The following is a 10,569-nucleotide window of genomic DNA, read 5'->3' on the forward strand; positions in this document are numbered from 1 at the left end:
CTTCCTAATTCACAAAAGGAATAAAATCTTTAAGGGCCAATCAACATTCTCCCTTGTCAATTTGCTTAGCAAGGCTAAGAGGAGATGCCAAAAGTATTGCCCATATATCCCCTTAATTATACAATTTTTCCCCCTTGATTTGAGTCTTATAAGGAAGGGAAAGATGATAATCAATTTACCCTCTTGATTAAACAATTTTCCCCCCTTGATTTGAATCTCACAAGGAAGGGAAAAAAAAATACATCACTAAGTTATTATAATTAAAATGATAGTAATCTATGTGTCAAATCATAATTGCATGAATTAGAATAATTAACATAATAGGTAAGGTGGTTTGAAAATCAACTATAAATATATAAACCAAATAAGATAATAATGTGAGGTGGGGAGATAAAATACAATATTTAATATGGTTTATAATAAGCAATAATGGTAAGGCACATTAGGAGTTTCTATAAGTGATCGACAACCAAAAAGGCAATTATGTCTCACTACATAGTTACCATAAAAGGTATGAGTCTAAAAATGGATTTTTTTTTTTAAATTCAAAACATTTAAAAACTTACCAAAACTAGAGTGGTGATAAGGCCAAAGAATCTTGGACTTTGGTCAACAAGTTTATATTTTGAGCGCCACATCATCCATTAAAAACATTAACTTTGACTGCCCCGTCATCAGCTGACTCATCATTTTAAGTCAAGGTTGGACTGAGTTAAAGAAAAAATTAGGAGTATTACAATCCTCCCTCCTTATAGGAATTTCTTCCCTCGATTGCTACAGATCCTAAGTTGCTGGTGTCTATTAAGGTATGGCACACTAAGACTTAGCTTAGCCCGAACATAATAGTAATTTGAGGTATGTACTTAGGTTCAAGGTTTATCTGGTTCACCAAATAGTTGTGGATATCTAGCCCGCATATCCTCTTCTAGTTCCCACGAAGTCTCAGTAGTACTGTGGTGTTTCTAGAGAATTTTCACATACGGAATAGTACGTCTTCGTAGCTCTTGGTATTTGCCGTCCAGGATTTGTGCATGTGGTTCTTCATAAGTCAGATTAGTGTGCAATTACAACGACTCATAACTTAAGACATGTGATGGGTTAAGGTGACTCATCACTTTAAGTCATCATTAAAAACATCAACTTTGACTACCCCGTCATCAGCTGACTCATCACTTTAAGTCAAGGTTGGACTGAGTTAAAGAAAAAATTAAGAGTATTACAATCCTCCCTCCTTATAGGAATTTCATCCTGAAATTTAAAAGTTCTCTAGAGAAAAAGAAGTTACCTCAAGATCCATAACTTGAATCCTATCTTCTTCTCTTCCCTCGATTGCTACAGATCCTAAGTTGCTGGTGTTTGTTAAGGTATGGCACACTAAGACTTAGCTTAGCCCGAACATAATAGTAATTTCAGGTATGTACTTAGGTTCAAGGTTTATCTGGTTCACCAAATAGTTGTAGATATCTAACCCGCATATCCTCTTCTAGTTCCCACGAAGTCTCAGTAGTACTGTGGTGTTTCTAGAGAATTTTCACATACGGAATAGTACGTCTTCGTAGCTCTTGGTCTTTGCCGTCCAGGATTTGTACATGTGGTTCTTCATAAGTCAGATTGGTGTCCAATTACAACGACTCATAACTTAAGACATGTGATGGGTCTACTACATACTTCTGGAGTAAAGATACATGGAAAACATCATCTACTCCAAATAGGGAGAGCGGTAGAGATAGCTAGTATGCCACAGTTCCAACCTTCTGCAAGATTAGAAAAGGTCCGATAAATCGGAGACTTAACTTGCCTTTCTTTCCAAATCTGACTATTCCTTTCATCGGTGCAATCTTCAAGAATACATTGTCGCCCTCAGAAAATTTTAGTTCTCTCCTTTTAGTGTCAGCATAACTTTTCTATCTATCTTGGGCTGCCTTGATCCTCAATTGAATAAGTTAGACTTTCTCTTGTGACTCATTGATTAAGTCAGACTTGGTTAACTTCTTTTTCCCAACCTCATCCCAAAACAAGGGTGAACGACATTTCCTCCCATACAAGGCTTCATAAGGAGCCCCATTCCAATGATTGCTTGGAAGCTATTATTACAAGCGAACTCAACCAAAGGAAGATGCTTCTCCCAACTGCCCTTCAGGTCTAAAGTACAAGCCCAAAGCATATCTTCAATGATTTGATTTAACCGCTATGTCTATCCGTTTGTCTGAGGATGAAAAGCAGTGCTAAACCTCAACTCCGTCCGCATAGCCTCTTGCACCCCTTTCCAGAATCATGAGGTGAACTTGGCATCTCCATCTGATACAATTGATAAGGGTACTCCATTAAAAGTGTAATACCTGATCAATATACAATTGAGTCATCGTCTCCACCATATACTTCATGGAATAGGCAATAAAATGAGCGGATTTAGTTAGACGATCCACCACAACCCATATAGCATCATGACCTTTTGGAATCTTGGGCAATGCAATAATAAAGTCCATTATGATGGAGTCCCATTTTCACTGTGGAATGTCTAAAGGTTTCAGGAGTCCAGAAGGTCGTTGATGTTCAGCCTTTATTTGTTGACAAGTCAAGCACTTACTAACAAAGTTGGCAACATCTCTCTTCATATTGTCCCACCAATATCGTACTTTCATATCACTATACATTTTGGTGTTCCCAGGGTAAATGGAGTAAGGTGTGCTATGAGCTTCGGTCAGAATCATCATCCTCATATCTTCATTGGCGAGTACACACAGTCGTTCACCTATTCTGATGATGCCATCCGTGGCTATATCGAATGGTGTGACCTTCCCTTCCTGAATTGCCTACCTAACTTTGGTTAATCTCTCATCCTTCAATTGACCCTCTTTGATTTGGTCCATTAAAGAGGGTCTTAGGATAACCAAGTGGAAAAATAAGGCCTTAGGTCTATCAACAATTAGGCCCAATTTGAAGTAGTCAATCTCTTCTTTCAACTTCGCTCGTTCAGTCAACAGAGCTGTGGATAACCCCTATGATTTCCTACTGAGTGCATCAGCAACCACATTAGCCTTTCCTGGATGATATAAGATGTTGCAATCGTAGTCCTTGATCAATTCCAGCCATCGACTCTGCCTCATGTCCAACTCCCTCTGAGTGAAAATGTATTTGAGGCTTTTGTGGTCCGTGAATATCTCACACCTCTCACCATACAAGTGGTGCCTCCAAATCTTCAGTGCAAATACTACTGCTACTAACTCTAAGCCATGAGTAAGGTAATTCCTCTCATAGTCTTTGAGTTGCCTAGAAGCGTAAGCTATAACCCTTCTGTACTGCATCAACATACAACCCAAACCTCTCAAGGACGCATTACTGTAGATCACCATTCCACCTGTCCCTTCAGATAAGGTTAGGATAGGCACAGTCACCAACTTCCTCTTCAGCTCCTAAAAGGCTTTATTACATACTTTCGTCCAGATAAATTTTTTTCCTTTTTTGGTCAAAGTGGTCAATGGTAGGGCAATGCCAGAGAAGTCTTTAATAAATCTTCTATAATATTCAGTCATTCCTAAAAAGCTTTGAGTCTCAGTCACTGAGGTGGGTATAGCCTATTTGGTTACTGCCTTGACTTTTGCAAGATCTACTGAAATCCCCTCTCCAGAGATCACATGACCTAAGAACATCACCTGATCGTGCCAGAAGTCGCACTTACTCAGCTTGGCATATAATTGCATCTCCCGCAACTTCCGTAGTGTGACCTCTAAGTGTTTAGCATGGTCTTCTTTGTTCTTGAAATAGATCAGGATGTCATCGATGAACACTACCACAAAATGATCTAAGTAATTATGAAAAACACGATTCATAAGGTCCATGAATACAGCTGTTGCATTAGTTAAACCGAATGGCATAACTACAAACTCATAATGTCCATAGCGTGTTCTGAACGCTGTTTTGGGTATATCTTCCTTCCTCACTAGAAGTTGATGGTACTCGGACTGCAGATCCATTTTAGAGAATACGCTCACCCCTTTCAATTGATCAAAAAGATTATTAATTCTGGGCAACGGGTATCTGTTCTTTATTGTGACCTTATTCAGCTCACGGTAGTCAATACACAACCGCATAGTCCCATCTTTCTTCTTCACAAATAGGACCGGTGCACCCCACGGTGATACACTAAGTCTGATGTATCCCTTCTCTAACATTTCTTGTGGTTGCTCCTTCAATTCCCTCAATTCTGCTGGAGCCATCCGGTTGGGTGCCTTTGAGATTGGTGTCGTACTAGGGATCAAGTCTATTGAGAATTCAACTTCCCTTTCTGGCAGTATACCATCGAGGTTTGCTGGGAAGACATCGGGAAAGTCCCTGAGAATCTCTATGTCCTCTGTCTTGATTTCCCTCTTTTCCTCCACTATAGTCGCTAAGAATCCTTGACATCCCTGAATGAGTAGCCTCCTTGCCTTCACTGCTAAATGATAGGCAGGGTTGGTTTGCCTTTCTTCAGAGAATTTAATTTTTTTCCCAATTTTGGGTCTAAACAAGATTTCCTTCTCATGACATAATATTGTTGCCCTATGAGTGGAGAGCCAATCCATGCCCAAAATTACGTCCAAATCTTTCATCTCTAGCAGTACCAGGTCTGCCATTAGAGTTTTTGTTTCTACTTGGACAGGGCAAGTTGCATACATCTTGTCGGTGATTAAAATCTCTCCTGAAGGTAGAGATACAACTAGTTTATGTTCAAGAGGGCTTGGCTTCAGGGATAGCTTCTAAGCAAAACTCTTTCATATGAAGAAGTGTGTTGCTCTAGTATCAAAAAGTGCATAAGCTAGTTGAGAAGCAACAAAAATAGTTCATGTTTTGATTGTTTAAGTGTAAGTATAGTTGTTTCCTAGTTGCATGGTACTATGTTCAATCAATAAGGAGAAAACTTTAAACTTAGATTAAGTAAGGGTACCTGTCACCATGGTAGCATTTTCCTCCGCTTCATCCACTGAAAGAGAAAAGACTCTGGCTGGAGCCTTAGGAACTTGGTTTCCCGGTGCAGGTGAATTACGATGGTGCCCCTGATAAGGCTAGCGTGGAGGCTGGCCTTGAACTGGTGGCTGATTTGTCCAAGGGGGTAGTGGGGTCAATCGTTTAGGCTTATGGAAAACCTTGGATGTATGGCCCCTTTCTCCACAATTATAGCAGGAGATATCTGCATATCGACACGGTCCTACTTGAAATCTGCCACAGGTACGACATGGTTGTGAGTTGGCAGCTGCTTCATAAGTTCACTGAATCTTCTGAGGCGGAGCATTTTTGGCAACTTGATTTTCCAGTGGTCTCTTCCCCTTTCCATAAAGATCCGCTGTTGGATCCTTTAGATTCTCCTCATTGCTAGGACTTTCCTTAATAAGTCTGGATAGGTGGTGATGTTGTGTGCAGAGAGAGGTCCCTTCAAGTGCGAGTTCAGCCCATTCAGGAATCGCTACACCTTCTCACTTTTTGTATCCACTTGTTCAGGTGCAAACATGGAAAGGTCCTCAAATCTTTTCCTGTAGTCCATTACCGAGCCAGTTCCTTGCCTTAGTTGCAAGAACTCAGTTTCCTTGGACCCCCTGATACTATGGGGAAAATAGTTATCGAAGAAGGCCGTAGTGAAACATGCCCAGGTAATGATCGTGTTTGTGGCCTATAAGATCTGCTCATGTGTCATCCACCATGAGTATGTTTCGTCTTGTAACATGAAGGTGGCGCAAACCACCTTCTGTGAGTCAGTGCAGGCTAGAGCCTTGATGATTTTCTCCATCTCCTGGATCCATCTTAAAAGCCAGAGAGCATCAGTGCTAACACCCTTGAAATTTGGTGGACCGAGTTTCTTAAACCATTCTAGAACTCTGCCCTAATTGTCTTCCCTAGCAGCTTGAGGATTTGGGGGGCCATACCGATTGTTATGAAAAGGGTTGTTATTGCCGCCTGTAGTTGCCTGTTGTTACATGACATTCAAGAATTGAGTGAAAGCTCCCATGAAGTCAATGGTTTAACCCTGATGCCAATGGTGGTGGTGGCGGCAATTGTGTTTCCATTTCAATTCCATTGCCTGTGGTGTTCCCCCATTCTAGTTGCCCCCTTCCGGGTTGACCATTGGCATTGTTCCGATTAGTTCCCTTGTGTTCATGGCTCCTATGCAAAGAGTACACATTTAGAATGAAAGGGACTCAAAAATACAAGAGCATACAAGGTAACATTTATTTTATTTATTTTATTTATTTATTCATTTATTTCTAACCATCATGTTGTTTCAGTGATTGTGAGATTACATCCACAAACAGAAGGTTTTTTTTTATTAAACCGGCTCTTATTCGGTATACCGTTCTAGGAGACTTTTGGAGTTCTTGACCAATCGGCATGCCATTTCTCTAACCGACGTGTCATCTTTGGTCCATTTAATGTTGCTTATTTCTAGGGTCAAAATTGATTCTTATTTGGATTAAAAATCTAACTTCGAAATATGTCATCAATTTAAATAATGTGAAATTAAATAAGCTGTAAAGATTTAATAAAGTTTATGATGGTGACATAATCATTATTGTTTATTTAGGACAACAACTATTGAATCTATCTAGTTTTGGGGTAAAATATCAAATAAATACCTAAAGAACTCTAATTTATGTGAAATTAGATTTTATAAAATCCCAACTCATATTTTTCACCTACTGTGAAAGGTCTTTTCATTTTGAGTTTTATAAAATGGGTTTCTGTTTACACAGTCGTTCACCTATGTTGACTCATATTTTTCACCTGCTGTGAAAGATCTTTTCATTTTGAGTTTTATAAAATGGGTTTCTGTTTACACAGTCGTTCATCTATTCTGATGATACCATCTGTGGCTATATTGACTTGGGTGGAGGCTATTTTTAGTTTTTTTTTTTTTAATGATCCTATTTTTCTTTAGCTTTTCTTTAAAGTTTTTAGTAAGACTTATGGACCTTTAATGTCATTTCATTTTAAACTTTCCTATGGGGGAAGTGTCTTTTATTTTGTTATTTAATATAAATTAAATTGTATCTTTGTATTTATTTTATTTTGTTTATTCCGATATTTTGTGGAAATCCATACCGATTCATTCCCTAAAATGAAATCGATCTTGGATCACCAACGATCAAACTTCTAGACCGGATTCAGGGTCGTTACTGTGATCGTGTCAGAGGGGATCCAGCTCCCTCCCCAGTTAGCGGGCCACCCAATTAATCATTTAAGGGTTGGTTGGATTTGAACGGATGTCTCATCACATAGAAGACTATCTTTGTTTAGTGAGAAGGATGGTTTTGTATATAGGCAGCTAGTAAGATTTTAGAAGATGGAATAAGCGAGTGGGAAAAGATCCTCTCTAATTACAATTACTTTTCAATTACTCATTCAACGACTGAGAGGATTTGGACATGCATTCTCCGGTGTTGGTAGGTGTTGAATGCTTGTTGAAGTTCTTCCAACTGTGGATAAGTGATTGGAGAGGAGTTGGATGCCCAAGCAGTTGGAGAGGATCCGGATCTAGAGTGAGTGAGGGATGGAATCGATCCTGTCTAGAATCTGTATTGGATCGAAATCAGTTCCCAAGAATGGGCTCTTAGATTTAAAAACACATCGATTCTAGGGTTTTTGGGTGTGAATCGACTTGATTGAATCAATTGGATTACCATAGTTTTAAAAATAGGATCAGATAGATATTGACCAAGACTAATCCCCAATACCAATCTGATTCGTATAGATCTAACGGTAAGGTATAATGGTCAAATGGTCCAATATATATATATATATTAAAATAGGGATAAATCCGTCCAATCCCAACCGATATTGATCCAATCCACATCAGTATTGATTGAGACCGATCCCAAGAATGATCCCAAATTTTAAATCTTGATCTCAAGAGATTCACCTATCTGTTTACTGATTCTTGAAACCATGCAACAAGGTTATTTCATATGAAGAACAGAGAGAAAGATATGCTTCCAGTGTACCCTCCCCCTAACCGTTAAGAGAACCTTTTTTTCTCATCAATTAATGTAGTAGAATGTTACTTTTTGTCACTTTGGCCCTCTCTCCATCGAATGGGGAGGGTGTAGGATCAAAGGGCGGTCGTGTAGATTCAAGACTAGAAAGACAGGACCCATATAAAAATTTAAGATTGATCTTTTTGTTTTTTTTTTTTTGTTTTTTTTTTTTTTTTTTTTTTTTTTTTTTTTTAGTCTAATTCAATCAAAATGCTTGTATTGGCATGTATCTTCATGTATGTCCTTGAGTGTTTACCTACAGTTACAATATCCCTCTAACTAATATTGAAGTGCGTGGAATGTGGAATGGGTGTGCATACTTGGAAGTGCCTATGAGAGGCTGAGTGTGCATACGACTGTGTACAAACATGGATAGGTATATCAGGTTTTTCTTGGCCAAACATCGGACAGTTTTTTAAGGATCTGAATTGGACTCACTGATTTACCCCCCCTCTCAGTGACTGCCGAGTTACAACAATTTCACCATTTGGCAAGCTTGTTTGGGCTAAAAAATTTTTGGGCATCTGCACTCAGATTTTCAATCTCTCATTAGTTACCTTTTTAATAAAGAGAGTCATCCACCGTCCGAGACTTCTACTGTTCTTATGATATAAGGTTAGTCCTTCAATCCGTTTCTGATTGTGCTATTACTTTTGTAAGTAGAAATGAGAAAACTTTTACCCATGATATTGTCAAATGGGCTTTGTGTTGTCTTCGGTTTGGGTTCTGGGACTCTTCTATCCTAAGGGGCTGTGCCTATTGAAAAATCCTTTTCACCCATGTGGAAGAATAAGCTTTTTGGCCCAAAGGGGAAAAAAAATGACCCACTCCTTTGTGAAGTTTGACTGTCTATCCCTCGATCACCTATGACCCTGCAACCTTCCAGTGGTGGAACCATTAATTGCATTTGCAATTTTCTTCTTTGGACTGAGTATTCCGACTCTATTTGTAAATCCAGTTTTTGAGTCTGTGTGTGTGTTCAGTATTTTGAGTGTCTAAGTACTGAGTATAGCTTTCGGACTCTCTATTTAATCAAATTTAAAAATGCATCTTTTGTTTTTAGAGAGTAACTTATATTTTGGTGCGGTGCATTTCTTCATCAACAAGAACAAGGTTATTTCTCTACCAAAAAAAGAAAAAAAAAGTACTAGGATATCTCGAGGATATACAACTGGCAACACAAGGATAGATAAGTCTTGTACATATTGCTCACATTACATTATATTTCTCGAAACTTAAACTCCATTAAGTCAGGCCTTGGGCTTTGTCTATTTGAAGTTACTCAGTTGCCCAACCCTAGCCAGGAATGTGGATCAGGTACTTGTACGAGCTGATTCACACAGATAGAATCTACCACAGAGTTGATTGTTAGGTGGATTCAATCTATGCAGATCGCTCAGTATGAGAATGGTTCTTATACGAGGACTTGATCCGCTCTCCTCTAGCCAGCCCTCGTCATTTCTAATGTAGAAAATAGTAACGTGAGTGGAAATTAATGACCTAGTGGCTCTTTTGTTGTGGTATAAAATCACTCTCACCAGATTGATCATTAATTTTCTAGAAAAGAATGGGAGTGGTTCCCCTGGTTTTTGTGCATTCTAAATGATATCTATGGACTGCTCATAAACAATGTTTATATGAGATTTATATTAAGTTTTAATCAAAATAGAGTTGACCAAGGGACAATATAAAGCATTATAAATTTCAAGACTACAAAGTGTATGCTCGGATTACTATAAGGCTACATGTTAATATATGGCAAGATGGATGATTTGAGTTTGAATTTGACAGACTACGTGTGTCACATCCCGTTCACACTGAACCGGAGCGGTGACCGAGTTAACACCGGTTAACCCAAACCTGCCAGGATTATCAGATACTGTATTCCACCACAGCATACGCACACTAACATAAGTTCATCAGATCAGCGGAAGACTAAGTTTTACCTGTGAATAAATCCCATATACTTGATACCCGAATGATGATACAATAATTATATACATTTGGGCCCGAAGGCATGATATATACACAAAAAGAATAAAATTCAAATATCAAGTATATACAGGAATTCATCAAAACCATCAGAGTACACAGCTCGGCTCGGTATCAAGGCTGGAGCTCAGCTCGGCATCAAGGGTCGTGCCCAGCTCGGCATCACATAGAAGAGCTCAGCACGTCCTCCAAGGTGGAGCTCAGCTCGGCCTCAGAACTGCTGTCCCGCAGCACAGCTCTCGCACGAGCAGTCTACGCCGTGCTCTAACTCCTCAGGGGTCCACCAGTCCTCTTCAGGATACTCGACTGTGGGACCCACCCCATGCTCCTCAGATGTATGACCTGCAAAATCCTCTAAAAAGGGGTGTACACGTGGGATGAGCTCACTAGCTCAGTAAGTAGAAAGATGGACCACACACAACAGTCCACACATCACAACACATCATATGCACTACATGCCATGCTATACATTTTAATTCACATCCCCCTAAGCAACATTACTAAGTCTTTGGTTTTAGTGCTACTACAACCACAGTGCGCGTATACTCCGGGTACGAGCCGCGAACTCCCTCCC

Source organism: Macadamia integrifolia, chromosome 7 (genome assembly GCF_013358625.1).
Source record: "Macadamia integrifolia cultivar HAES 741 chromosome 7, SCU_Mint_v3, whole genome shotgun sequence".
Classification (NCBI taxonomy): Eukaryota; Viridiplantae; Streptophyta; class Magnoliopsida; order Proteales; family Proteaceae; genus Macadamia; species Macadamia integrifolia.